Source organism: Protomyctophum parallelum, assembly GCF_964188405.1.
Source record: "Protomyctophum parallelum genome assembly, chromosome: 8".
NCBI classification, from domain to species: domain Eukaryota; kingdom Metazoa; phylum Chordata; class Actinopteri; order Myctophiformes; family Myctophidae; genus Protomyctophum; species Protomyctophum parallelum.
The window spans coordinates 34,100,863-34,116,402 of record NC_139703.1 but is presented as its reverse complement, the minus strand read 5'-3'; the positions used below and the strand labels follow the sequence as shown (position 1 = coordinate 34,116,402).

The 15,540-nt window shown below is 42.3% G+C and overlaps 1 protein-coding gene across 2 annotated transcripts in view; it reads right to left on the bottom strand.

Moving 5' to 3' along the window:
- The window catches only part of dag1 (dystroglycan 1), a 55,998-nt gene extending 47,741 nt beyond the window's left edge, over window positions 1–8,257 (bottom strand). Inside the window, exons 1-2 of one of the 2 annotated variants that reach the window (XM_083772094.1) lie at window positions 8,121–8,257; window positions 7,570–7,872 (exon numbers count right to left, since the gene is read on the bottom strand). The gene's annotated coding sequence lies outside the window, so the exon portion shown is untranslated. The remainder of the gene's footprint in view (window positions 1–7,569; window positions 7,873–8,120) is intronic. The other variant, XM_083772095.1, reaches the window with a different exon arrangement.
- Between the last annotated feature and the right edge of the window lie 7,283 nt (window positions 8,258–15,540).

The following is a 15,540-nucleotide window of genomic DNA, read 5'->3' as shown; positions in this document are numbered from 1 at the left end:
CTAATGGTTTTTTCTCTCTCATGTCTTGGTCTCTGGCCCTGACTATCTCTTCCTTACCAACTCAGCAGTAACACACATGGTCACCATCTCCACTTTTTGCATAGCTATTAGGGCTGTAATCAACCCTACAGAGGAGGAGATGATGAGGGGTGAAAGGCAGTAGACTGGGGAATCCGAGTTGAAAATGGATGGCAGTTGTGTGAGTGCCCAGAAACACTGTCTGAAGAAATGTTCACTGCATTATCATACCTACAGTATGGCAGCAATGGGAGTGTCATATTATAACATTGTGGTCATGATAATAGTGACCGTCTCTATGGATGTGTGTCATGGCAGTAGCTCTATAACCGATAGCATACAGTTACAATTGTACAGCAATTTGCAGCAGTTAATCTTTCTTTCAGACTAAATAAGTCAGACATAGTGAACGCAGGAGTTGTGTGTCCTGATATTGTGAAACCTCAAAATGTGTCATAACAGCCATGGTGCCACTAGTGGCGTGAGAAAAAAGAATAAGTAGTTGTTTGTCAAAAGATATCTGGGTGAATGTTTTGGTTTTTTAATGAAACCCTGCAATTATTATATATATATATATATATATCAAGATGGTGTAAAAAGGGAGCGTAGGAATGTAATGGGAAATACTAGGAGAAACCTCTCCATGCATCACCATGTTGGTTAACAAATCCCAAAACCTCTATATGAGCAAAACAAGAGAATAAACTTTTAATGACCACCACTGCTCATAACCCAGGACAGGCTGCCATGCCATGCCCCTCCGCAGCTGTACAAATCTATGTTGAAAGCTGTTACAAATGGAAACACCCATGCATGGACAGTTGGACACATTTACAGCCACCCAGAATACACAGAGCAGGCCGGAGATTGTCACATTCAGCTCCTGCCAGCAATTGGAATCCGAAACAACTGACATTTATTATCCAAAAGCACTGGTGATTGGGCACAACCCCAGGCCCAGTGAATGCTTTCCAGTGTCGTTTGACTGGACAGCAGTTTACCAAATATCCACCAACTGCTGAATTTGGCTTTTCACAACCAAGGGAATATGAGAAGGCAATGCTGGTACCACCGTCCACCACACCCGGAGTCAGGGTTCATTCATTCTCACAGGGTGGCTCTGCAGGAGTCTAGCCGTCTATAATAGGGTCAGTCTGTGTGTCTGTGTGTCTGTGTCTCAGTGCCAAATGTATTGTGCACAGTCTGCACACTGCCAGTAGGCTACAGAGGTACCTCAGCTATTTCTTTATTTTTGTTCACATTTTATACTTATTATTACTTATAGGTGACTAGAATATTTTACTCAGACCTTATAATGTAATGTCAAAGGGGCTCAGATTGGTTCAAACTATGGGCAACTATGGGGCCATACGCCATACATGACACCAAAGACGACTGGCATCACAGGCTCGCCACATGAATTCTGAGATCCACATTGGACCCATGCTGTTAACATGTGAATCCCAAGATCCACACAAATTTTTATTTGACTATTCCTTCATTATTTGACAGTACAGCAAAATAATTATGTGTTCCTTGGCACAGAATGCCTATTGGTATCACAACTGCCATTGCAAACAGATGTCGTGCATCCGATAAAGACAGAAAGGTACGAACAGTTCAGCCAGGGCAACAGACCATAGATGGTCTCAAACCCACGCCACCATGCGCCGTTTTCTTTTTTGCCATATCCTGTGTGTTTGTTGTGGAAATTCATACCACAATAATGAATGATGAAAGACATGCAGCCATATTTGCAATCCGGTTATGATTTCCTGTGTCCTTGACCCCGTATTATAGAGTCCTGAGCTCCAACCAGGTCAACTGCTGCTCTACTCCTGGTCTGCATACTACAGTGCCATTGTGACTTTTGCACTTTAAGGAGATCATGTTCAAGCAATTATGATTTGTAAATGTTTAAGAAGAATCCTTTAATATTAACTAGACTAATATTAACTAAAAGTCTATTGGGAGCTCAACTGTCTTTTCCAATGGTTCATTGGGGTACAGAATACAATAATGAATCAAACAATATATTGAGGATAGGATACCCTTTGACACAGTTTAATTTGACTCCAGATATTGTTGTGTCCAACGATAGGCTAAATATGCATACATCATGAGAGAGAGGCACAATAGAAATTGTTCTCAGATATAATTGTGAGATACAAATGACAAAGTATACTAAATATTTAAAGGCCATATAAAATGAAGTATGCTCTTCACAGCCCTGCTTAGTGCACTGCTCTGTGACCTTTGACTATTATGCCTAATTTATATAATAATAATAGTTACACATGCACAACAAAAATTGCCAATCTACAAGCTCACAACACGCTGCAGTGTGACGAGTTGTGATCTTGTACATTTGCTATTTCCAGTGTGCGACACCCGCGTACAACCAAGCATAATTCAGACTTCTCTCGGCAGCAGACTGAAGATAACAGCTGGGTACTCCTGTACCCAGAGGACATAAAACCCAAGGCTGGGTTAGACAGACTGCGGTAAACACTGGAGCTCATAGGGAATGTGACGGGGTCATAAAACTTTAAACATGGCATGAAATAGTAAAGACTGAGTTATATGCCAACAGTTAAAAGGTGTAAGATTTGAGGCGTTGAGCCTTCTGCGATGTTGACTCATCTAATAGTACAATGGGTGTCTCCATCAAGTTACTTCAATGCCCATAATAGCTAACATACATGGAGGTTGAATTGGTTGGTGATTGCACACATGTATTATCCCTTGACAACACATTTTAGACAAAGATATCTGGAGGCATATTGACATGGCATATTGACATGACAATGCCAGACAGTCTGGAACCGACTGCAGTTCTCTTATCCTATGTCCACATTCACTGAAACTTGCCAGTGTTTTCACACCAAAGGACTTTGCTAACGAACCTTATCAACCCACGCTCATTTCTCTTCCTGGTGTTATCATACTATACTAAGAATAGAGGCCGCAAATAGCCACGTATTCCACACCTTCAGCAAGCTGGGCTTTTTATAACCTCCAAAGAACGTATTATTTTTTAGTTGTGACAAACGCATGTGCATCGACAGGTGGGGTCATGTTTTTTTGTTCGTTTGTTTTCAGTCTGTGTGACTCACAGTGAAAGAATAGCCAAGGAGGTGGAGCCACAGAAAATGTAGATGGCTCATTCGCTATTTTAGTCCAGAGGGGTGAAGGGGGGAGAGTCAACGAGAGAGTGAGTGATTCTTACCACACATAGGAGATAAATCCCTTCTCCCAAAGTGATGGACTTATTCTGCAACATGCACACTTTCCCCTTTTTCTTTTTCCAGACACGCTCTATCCAAAGCCTTCAGAATAGGCAAGCAATGAAACGGCACAGTACTATCAGAATCTCAAAACTATGTGGGATGCAGACCCACCAGAAGATACCCACACCCACCCACCATGTCTCTTCAATTTGAAGAAGCAGAGAGCCTAAGATTGGTCGGCTGGGAGGGGGCTGAGAGAAGAGGTACTGCAGGGGGTTCAGAAATGTGTCTGGAGAGTACTGCCTCCCATATGCCATGTGCCTTTTATATTGTGCTGCATGTCATTTGTGCTGAGCCTGAAATTGTATTACATGAATCATCACAGTATTTTGTTTTTGTATTGATTTAAAGGAATGATTAGGAGGAAAGAGCCTCATAAGATTGACATAAATACTTTTCAGATGCTACCATGGGGTACCAAGTGCTGGGGGAGGGGGGTTCTTGAGGACATGTTATAGTCAGCATAATGGTTTACATAAATAACTAAGGGGAGGAAATAACTCCAAATTGGAGTTACACATACAAATACATCGAAAATGTGAATTAATTTTTCTAAACTGCATTTCTCTAAAGGAGGAATCAGCATATTGTCAAGCTTAATTGCCTAACACACTTCTTGAATTTAAGTGGGGTTTGAATGTGCTATCTTGTTTCGTATGTGACTACGATTACTCAAATAATATTCTGCAAGCTTCAAGGAGGACAGAAATAAAAAATAACCAAGCGCGACCACGAAGACTTTCATATTAAACTGCATTAAAGCACATGGCAGAGCTAATGTGAACAAATTGCAGTTGTATGTGTGCGAAAAGTGTAGAGGTCAGAGTCCAATACAGAGCTCCCTAATCATCAGCTTGAAAAGACGGCTGCAGGACATTTCTCTTTTAGAGGTAATTTAAAGCCTTTTGACTCATCCACACACACACACACACACATACACACACACACACACACACACACACACACACACACACACACACACACAGAAAGAAAGACAACCTGAACCTCCCCTTAAAAGTTGGTATCAACCACAACCACAAATGGATTTTTAACCATTTTCCATTTTAACATGCTCACATATAAACAGACAAACACACAATAGAGGATTCCAATGAACATGTACGGCTGACTGTTTGTCCTCTGCTTCTCTTTCTGGAGACAAGACAATCTGAGGTTATTTACTAGAGCAGCCAGCCAGCCAGCGACACTAATCTGGGTTACACTGCTGCTGCTACTGATGCTCTTACTAATATGCTACTACTTATTGCAGTGTTACTAAAACACAGGCACACTCATCGATAGGAGCTTAGACACACACACACACACACACACACACACGAAGCTAGCATGCAGACATCAAAACACACAACACACGCACCAATTCTAAATACCCCCACCAAAGACCAAACATCGCACCGTTTAGTGTCGATCACACACCACTGCAAACTCAAGACGTATGAAGAAATTTTAAGTCCTGTGCAAGTACAAATTTCAGCGCCGCCAGCGCCAAACCCCCTCCACCACCACCACCTTACACCCACGTATTCAATATAGGCTGTTCCATCCTGTTGCACAAACACATAGCTGTGTAGGGGATTAAAGACACCAGTCCTAACATGATGCTTGTTTACACACACACACACACACACACACACACACACACACACACACACACACACACACACACACACACACACACACAGAGAGAGAGAAGTGTGCTCAGCTGTAGATCTGATTGCTGATTTACATCAGTGGTAACTGGCAATACATAGTCTACAGTTCTACTCAATAGACCTCTGTAAAAAATGAAAATATGCTTTGGTTGTTGATTTGAGTCCATCTGGGAGCAACTATAAAGGCATAAAATAGAGCAAGCTGAAAGCATACCTCTTACATTGATTTATATCCATTGGGAATTAATAGGGATATAGGTGCCACTCTCCGCCTAGTCTGTAGCCTACTGACAAAGACTAAATACACCCAGGGGACACATTCAAACCCTCCAAATGGCCCATTAGTGAATAACTCACTTAAGGTAGTTATTTAGAGAAAGCAAAGTCATAGGGATTCAAACCAGTTAAAAAAACAACCCTTTCCTTTAAATATACTGTATATAATTTAGTGACATTATGTGTTGACATGTCTTATGTAAACTTACAGTTCAACAATGCTTTCTAGTTTGTCTGTATAATAGCCTATAGATAAGAGATTAATTGATGAATTGTTTTATTTATTATGTTGAAATATAGTCCTGGACATTGTATAATTCTGATCTGGCTCAATATGATTTTTAATAATAATATCATTATCATCATTAATAATAATCTTGTTTGCCCTTGATACATGATAGGCTACTCTAAATTATCAATGGACAGAAGCCAAAACTAGAGCGGAATAGTAAGCGAAACTCAAAAGGTCAGATACCAATTGTATGCTCTTTTAAAAACCACCTTTGTAGTCTAGCCAAAATTGCTAGCTTGCTTTAACCCTTATCTGACTGGATCTTATGCACACATTGCACTGGGCATGGGCAATAGCCCTGATGTGTTGCTGTTGCTTGTAGGCACATGTAGACTGCCTGCTGAATGTAGGTGGGTACTTCTAGGCCCTAGAAGAATCTAGGGTACTGAACATTCATCATATCCTGGCCTCTTTGTCTTCCCTGGCTTGCTCTGCCGAGGAGACAGACCGCGAGCAGGGCTGCATGGCTTTCAAACGTCTCCATGGCAGAGCAGACGTGAGGGGAATCACGACAAGATTCACGGTGAAACACACACTTTGCCCGCCTAAAGAGCCCATGGTTTATCATTAGGTGACACACTCAAGTCCTAGCCGCAGACACACACAGGCCTATATGCTGTGATCTCTTGGGGGGGAGTTTGGGGTCATTATACATTTATAAAACAGCTCTGCCTGTAGTGGTGGATACAATGATTCACTACATGGTGTTTCCCTCTATTTGCATGTATCCCTTTTAGAAGCCCAGCGTCCCAGGGCACAAACATGGTAGAGAGGCCAGTAGCACAGTAGAAAATAAAGATTAGGCTACAGTACATTGACACACACACACACACACACACACACACACACACACACACACACACACCACACAGTAAAAGAAGACAAGTCAAAAGGACACTAAACTGGAAGGATTCACTCCTCGATTATCTTGGCTAGGGGCCCAATTGTCACCTGTGAAGTAATGCGCCAAGAAAAGAACCAAAATAACGCCTGGGCTGCAATGTAACGGACTGTAATGTACAGCCGCAATCACTTAAAATTAAATGAGAGCCATTCTCAGCCCGTTTAAAATGCACCTGTTTTTGCTTGAACCAAGCCAGGGCTGGTGGAGGGGGGGGGGGGGGGGGGTGAAGTGAAGGAGGCTGCATGGCTGGCCGAATCCGAGTCCTCTGGAGTCGGGTCAGCTGTGCAAGTGTGCAGGGCAGGCACGGCCAGGCAGGAGGGAGGGAAGTGGGCGGGGGGTGAGACGCGGTAGCTGGGGATAAGTAGCCCAGCAAGCCAGCTAATAACACGACGACTGAATGCCAAAAATATCCTCTCGCTCGCTCTGCTTTGGACTGGAGCGCTGCCTCTCAGACCACACAGTCCGCGACACGACGATATTATAGTCAAACTCCCCCGATGGATCAACATGCTCATACATACATTTGGTAAACGTGGGAATTGAGTGAGTTTGACTGCTAAATAAAGACAACCGTGACCGTCCGCAGTCAATGTTAGCCCCACGATTCCACCAACACACAGCTATAGGCTCTATATCTCCTCTGACATTCTTCCCCTGCCTTCATCTCGTTCACTTTCGCTAGTGTCGAGTCTTCAGCTTGACACTGAAGACTCAACCCACAGCCACACATGTAATACTGAATGTTAATGTGTATGTCATGTGCTGTGTGTTCCACATACACAACATGTCCTGTGTGTATGACACAACCACAACATAGGCTATTACACATACATATGTTTGTCCTGTATGCCACACCAGTCATTCATAATCATAATGGTCAAAAGGCTTGCTATACCGTAGGCTACTGTATGCCACGGCCACATACACATGCATTAATGCATACATGCACTGTATGCCACATACATACATAGGCTACACACACATTCATACATCATACATGACATGTAGTAGCCTACTGTATGCCACATATGCTGGCCTGGAATCACGCATGCTACTAATACACGCGCGCGGGCGCAGGAAGAGATTTCAGACCGTGATTTAAAAACAGAAACTGACCGTGAATTCTCCTCGTTTTAAAATCCCCCCGTTCGTTCTTCTCGGCGGTTCGGTTCTTCTCCCCGTGTGGCAGAGGAGCAGTAGCCTATGGCACACACACAAACACACACACTCCGTGTGTCGCTGCTTGGTTGACGTCCAGCACGATCCTTCGTTCCTTTCCTTCTCTTTCACGACGGACAAATATAGGCTGGCGTGTCGGTGTCAAATCTCCGTCTCCCGTTCCCCTTTCGCTGGCGTCACAATGACTGCTCCTCCTCGGTGAGGTGATCCAAAGTTAGTGGTAGTCGCAGAGCAAAGCGCCTTTATTAATAAAAAAAAGATAAGACCGTGGAATAAGAAACGCACACAATTCACCACCAGAACAGTGACAGTTATTTGATAACAGATCCTTCTGCGGATGTGCCAGTGTGCCACTGCCTCCGGGAAACAAGTTCACCTTCACCCAAAGAAAAGAAGAAAACAAAAAAAAAAGAATAGAAAAAGACGAGAAGGGGGAGAAAATCACATAACGGTTTGATATACAGTAGTGGTTGAAATAGCAGGCTAACCTTAAGGTCTTGATTCGCCGTTATAAGATGAGCTATAGTTCCGCCGTTACCAGTACACCCATTAACCCAGCGAGATGATGTGCTTGCTTGGACCTCGCCCCTGTATGTCCTTATCCTGCCGAGGTCCTCGACGCAAATGTCCGCTGGAGAGCTTGAAGGATGAATTTCCATTGGAGGAGTGGAACTAGAAGGAGACAGAGGGGGAGGAGGAATGGGAGGGAACATTCTCTGAATTACTCCACCCCCAACTGCCCCCACCCTCTCTCTCTCTCTCTCTCTCTCTCTCTCTCTCTCTCTCTCTCTCTCTCTCTCTCTCTCTCTCTCCACCACACATGCACGCACGGACGCACACACACACACACACACACACACACACACACACACACACACACACACACACACACACACACAGTACACACATCACACACACACACACACACACACACGCACACACACACACGCACACACACCGTCACACACAAACATACACACACGGAGAGAGAGAGATGTTTTGATTCCACACAATTATTGTGTCTTGACTCTCCTACTGTCTCCATTCCTTACCCCCCCCCCCCCCACACACAGTCACACACACACACACCACCAGCCCCCTCACACAAGTTGTTGTGCACAACCTAGGGCTAGGCTAACCCAGACCTATAGTGGCTAATCCCAGTAGCCTATGCATTCCCCCTCCTGATAATAGACAAATAATAGGCACATTAGTCAATAGGTTTATTTAACACTTTGTCTGGTGAAATTATGATGATGATGTATTGATCCAGGACTGAATGATCACGTTGCTGGTTTTATCAATACGACAGCAATTGTAATGAAGTGGTCCATCTCATTTCCAGCAATAATAAAACGTATTAATACAACTGTAGGGAAGTTCATTGCCCCTAGAAAAGGAGACAAATCCCACAATTCATACAGAATTGTGGAACACAACATAGCAAGATGAAATGTAACCAATTATTTCACCCAAGTTCAGTTACAAATATTTTTGCCTTCTGATAATGATGTTGGTTTGAAAACCTTGATAGGCCCATGATAAAACCTTCTCTCAAGTTGACTAAAAGACTGCCTTTTTACATGACTTGAAAACATGGCCGCATGGCTGAATAAGCGATGAAATTGAGGAGCGTAGTTAGTTCTGTGTTTGGTGGGCAATTGAGCCAATGTAGGTGAGTAGTTTTGCCAACCAATGACTTAGCATATTATTGTTTGTGCTATTATATTACTGCTTCTAAAAATAACCCACCACAGTGTTATTATAAACATTGATTTTGCACTGGCTGCCAAACACATTTCCTTTTAACCATTACTTTCAGAAAAGTTTCCTATATGCACGGATGTTCTCTCACAGCACAGCAATACTCAACTTGACACATGGGGATTTCCCAGTAAAACCACAGTATGTTACCACACTGGTAGTGGTAGCCACTTACTACTTAGCTATACTATTATTACTATTGAGTCCAATTACTGTGTTTCTTACTCACTTTCTGCAACAGAGATCAGGGGATTGGAACCAGCAGTCAATCCATCACAAACTCTGGTTCTCAATTCTCATACCTATAGGCTAATGCCAGCCTACTGACCGAGACACTGTCTTTCTTTCTTCCCTTTGTATACCAAACAAGTACATGGCTACTATAAGCTGTGCTATCCACAACATCACAAATCAGTGACACTCTCAAGGGGGCAAATGCATGCAAGCCTTTGAATCTGCACATATTTATGTCTAAGCTATCTGCTAAAGTTTTCAGTGGCATCCGCCATCCACTTAAACACAGACAGTGGCAAAACCTCTATGCTTTATATGACACAGTCCACCACAACATTACTAAAATGTCAGAAAAATTGGTTAGGACTTTATAGCACAGTATAGTAAACAGGTTTTGACAGGGTCCACTTTGTGTCTGACTATAGCTGATTTCACACCTGGACAAAAACACAATCTGGGGCCTCTTCAGTTGACAGTTCATTGAGTTCAATACATGCTTCCACTGGCTCAGAATATGCAAAACAACAAAATATGTAACCATATTTATGCAGAAGACACAAACAATTACACCAGAGGAATATGATCTAAAACAGACACTAAATAAAGGCATTGAACAAATCAACAATGCATGGATGTGACATAATTCCCTTCAATTAAAATAAAACCGAGGCAAGGAAGCAACCAGGTGCTCAGGAGGTGTGCAGGTATACGAAATATAAAAATAGTAAAAAGGTGCTCCTGGGATCAATCGGGATAACACGTCTATAGAAAAAAGCAGCGATCCGGGCACACTTAATAGTAAAAAAGGAGGAAACCTTATATGAAGACCCAGTGTGCCCAGATCTCCGCTTATTTCTATAGAATAAAACTGAATTGATTATTTTGATAAGAAAGTGGAGCATACCATTTTTTATACAAATACATTTATGATCTTATGAAAAACATCCTGGTGAGGGGAATTGGGTTGTTGTCATTTACACAAATTTAGCACAGAGAAAACACATTGGGGTAAATATTAGTAAAAGGTTTTTCCCCAAAAGTATTTAGCAATTTTTTGTTTTAAAATGGATTCATAATTTTTGCAAGGGTTAGTGGATTAATCAGTGTTGAAAGATATTTGACTTAATTTTACTTAAGATCTAGGTCAGGGTGAGTGCTGTTACTAAAATTGAAAGCAGACATTGTCCCCAGTGGAAAGTAAATATTTAATGACCCAGATTTCAAGTGGAAAATGCACTGAAAAATATCAACAAAGGGACAATTTACAGATGTATTATTTATTATACTTTTCCTAATGGTGACTTTCCGAAATACAACAATGATGAAGGGATGCTATTGTTAAACAGATACATTGGAATTGTATAACCACACATTTATAATAAATACCTATTGTTTACTGGAGGATAGGAGCACACCTATCTCCCAAAACCCACATGATGTTAAAAATAAATAAAAAATCAATCAATCAATAACTGGCTTTATTGTGATCAAAACATTGTAATGATGACAGCAAAAAAAATCCAACGGAGATCATGTTAGACTTTCCCTCCAATTCCAAATTAAGCAAGAAGCCCACAAACACTTCAGTTACTGAAAGAGCTACTGTACTTTCCCCCAATTTTTCTGTCCCTCACTCACAGACTGCCACTGCAATTCTGTAACAGACAGATAGGGCTGCAGGGAGCCGGTATAATACATTGTGTTATAGCTGCCACCTGGCATCCCTTTTTTCTGCATGTCATTACAGGTGAACGTACTCACAAATAGCCTACATGCTTCATTTACACGTATAGGCCTACACCATGTTGCTTGGCCAAAAATGGTATCGTTGTTTGAGAAAGTATATATATCAGGCTTAAGTGGTTAATACAGAATAGAGGCAAACCATTTGAACACCTGCAGTGCAAAGTCACGTCTGGAGGTGTTTGTTGCTCCTAACATCTTCAGGCAGGGCACTGGGCAGGCTTCACCAAAGGATGGGGACTGTTTCAATATTCATGAACGTACATGACAGAACGGCAGATGAGAGGAGAAGTCAGGGTAAACCAATGCCACTATGGTATAGACAGGAGAGCTGAGAGAGAGGAAGAAGAGGAGGGGATCAAAGCAGAGCAAAAAAGGAGGTGACAGGAGATCGTAAGAGAGAGAGAGAGAGAGAGAGAGAGAGAGAGAGAGAGAGAGGGCAAGGAAGGGAGAAAAGGTAAGGAAGACACAGAGAGAGAGTGGCAGACAGGGAGAAGAGGTAGAACTGATACTGAAGCTGGCTGAAAGATGTGTGTTTGAGCCTGCAAGCTTGTGTGTGTGTGTGTGTGTGTGTGTGTGTGTGTGTGTGTGTGTGTGTGTGTGTGTGTGTGTGTGTGTGTGTGTGTGTGTGTGTGTGTGTGTGTGTGTGTGTGTGTGTGCGTGCGTGCGTGCGTGCTTGCGTGCGTGCGTGCGTGAGGGCGTGCGTGCGTGAGGGCGTGCGTGAGGGCGTGCGTGAGGGCGTGAGGGCATGTGCAGGAAAGAGTAAGAGACAGCAAAGGTATGATATGCTATTAAGACTGCAGGTAGGCACAAAAGGTGAGAAACACGGAGTGACAGACACAATGTACAGAGAGGGCAGGCGACAGAAAGGCAGAGATGCTCAAAGAAAGACAAAGGGGAGCAGAGGTACAGTAAGACATACAGTGAGACAGGAGGAACACACATGGGTACATTCTCACACTCTTTAAGTTAAAGGAATGCTCAGGATTTTACAGTGCACTCATAAAACAGAAATGCAGGGGCCAAGTGCATGAGATTAAAAAAGACAGGCGTTGAGGAGAGAACACAGAGAAATGAAAGACAGATGCAAATAAAAGAAGAGCGTGTGAGAGGGGAAGAGAAAAAAAGGTGATTCCCTCTCTCTGTATAGCAAAGCGTCTCCCTGTATGAATGCAGACGAGGTGTCAGGCGGACTGGGGGCCCATCCATGTGAGTGTGTCTAATAGAAAGTGACAAGGCCCTTCTCCCCGAGAGCTTCCTGTTTTGCTAGGCTTCAAATCCTATTTGCTTGCTTTCTCTCTCTCCAACTGCATTCTCATCTTTCCTCTCCCTCTCGCTCTATCACTTTTCAGTTCCTATAATGACAGGAGAAGAAGGGGAAAAAAGAAAAAAGAAAGGAATCCCATCTCTTTTAGAATACCCATGAACGTGCCATTGCGAGAAGGTATTCTCACAATTATTGTAATTCTCTGTGAACAGAGAGGACTCTAGCCTGGGAGCGAAGAAGAAAGAAGAAAAACGAGCTGAAGGAGAAACATGTCAGGCAAAGTGATTGGTTATTGAGTGACAGTTTAACAGTGAAACAAGCCGTCAAGGCTTTGCAGCTTTTGTGTGTTATCCTTTCGACCGCGGTCGAAACATGATGATGATGTTATCCTTTTAGCATTATTGTATAACCTGTATGTGAGCTAAAGAGGTGGTACTGCAAGGGATGCTGACAGAGAGAAGGAGAGATACAGAACGAGAAAATAATAATAATAATCTTAAAGATAGAGGCAAAATTGATCATGTATTGGGTGGCCCTGTGGCAGATATTCAGATTGTGTCAAGTTATCAGCTGAGATATGTATAACAGGAATAAATCACTTGCTACTCGATCAATCTACATCAGAGATAAAGTGCTATGGCTGTAGGCCTATGAAGACTTGATATCATTGGCTCGAGGGGATTTACGTCAATGGAAGAAAACGGTTCTCATGCGAGGGGCTTCTTGTGTGTGTGTGCGTGCATGCGTGCCGTGTTCGTGGGTCTGTATGCGTGTGAGTGTGCATGCATGTTGCCTACTGTAGGTATTTTCTGCAGCCGCAGTGCCTATATGAACACAGTGAGTGTGTAGGGTATAGCATGTTGGTTATTATGGTGCTGTCCTTCTCATTAATTTGTCATGACCACGCTGGCATGAAGAAGTGGGCCAGTGACACACTGAATGCCCAGCATGACAGAGTCACACCATGTGTGTGTGTGTGTGTGTGTGTGTGTGTGTGTGTGTGTGTGTGTGTGTGTGTGTGTGTGTGTGTGTGTGTGTGTGTGTGTGTGTGTGTGACTGTGTGTGTGTGTGTGTGTGTGTGTGTGTGTGTGTGTGTGTGTGTGTGTGTGTGTGTGTGTGTGTGTGTGTGCGTGTGTGCGTGTGTGCGTGTCATCTTCTATGCCTATTTGCATTTATGCATGCATCTCTGTTTTTGTTTCCATATATACATAGTAATACTATATATATATATATATGCATCACATGTATGATGTATTGTGTGCAGCAAAGCATCTGTGCAGTCACACACATGTTTCCCTGCGTCCTCGACTGGTACGTTGTGCCATTATCTCTGTCCCTCCATGTCACACACGCAGTAGAAAGGCTATATCTGCACCATGATTAGAATACACGCACAGCATCATGTTGTCCCAGACACAATGTGTCTCTGTGTGTACATGATAGCAGTGTTAACTAGTTGATAGTTTTGTACCTGTATGGAATCTTCATGTCTTGACACACACTGCCTATTAGGTACTGTAATTATTTAACAAAAACAATATTTTATATATTTTACAATATGGAATCATAACTGCATTTCCTTTTTACAGTTAATTGAATGAACCACATGTGGTTTGACTGGACCAAATTACTTACTGTAAGTTGCCATTGTCATGAACAGATGTTTTAAAACACTTTCTCCACTTAAGTTGATTGTTGATCAATCTACCTTATCTATAAAGCAAATACTCTAGTTTGCACTGAACATAATCTAAAATAGAGGAATGGGAGGAATGCTGAAAAAAGGTGATGAACACTGTGCATTTAAGTTGATTGGTAGATCAATCAATCTATCTATAAAACAAACACTAAGGGTTTGCATTGAACATATCTAAAATAGAGGAATGTGAGGAATGCTGAAACAGTAATGCTAGTCTGGTGTGGGGGGGGGGGGGGGGGGGCAGTATTAGGGGTTGAGTGTCTTGCTAATGCAGTCATCTACTATCATTTAAAAAAGGGTATAGTCACCCGACTGGTAATCCAGTCGCAGTGTGCTGCGGGTTCGACTCCCGAGCCCGACACGGCCTTTACTGCATGTCATCCCCCCATCTCTCTCCCGTTTCCTGTCAGCCTACTGTCTGTCCCTTCAAAAAACCAATAAAAGGCGTAAGCCGCAAAAAAAGGAAAAAAAAGGGTATAGTGTCCCTTTAGTGATAATTTAAGCTCGTCAATGTCTGATTTTCTTTTTCTTTTTCGCCATGCAAGTCCAGGAACTGCCTGGTGTGTCAAGCGAGCAATGTTAAATTGAATTGGAGGAGGCTGTTCATTGTTTCATTTGTGAGAGAGGGCAAACTGTGCTAGGGCTCCATTACAAAAACAAAGCAAAGACTGAATAAAATTGGGGCGGCATGTGGAGCAAATAGGGGGATATATTCAGATGAAGCTCAGTGTTTGACTTCACAATAATTTAGAAAAGGAAAATGAGTTGGTGCATAATGTTCTTATACAGACACCTGCATTGTTTGTTTAACACCATGGTTTTGACTTACTGTAGCATGACTACCAATATGCTTTCATCAGTGGTAGACAGTAACCGAGTACATTTACTCAACTGTAGCCTACTTAAGTATAAGTTTGAGGTATTTCTAACTTTACTTGATTATTTCCATTTTTAATACCAAATCTTGTACCTTTTACTCCACCAATTATTTGACAGCTTTAGTAACTACTAGCAGATTAAAAGCATTGCAAAATGTATTAACCGATTAAGCCTACTTTAGCTATTTGAAAATCTACAAATTTGCTAGCAATTTCCGTAATATTTTGACATAATTCTTAAACGTTTAAAAAAACTAGCGAAATGGGACATTCATCACAATGATTACTTTTACTCCTGTTACTTTGTGGTATTGCTACTTTTA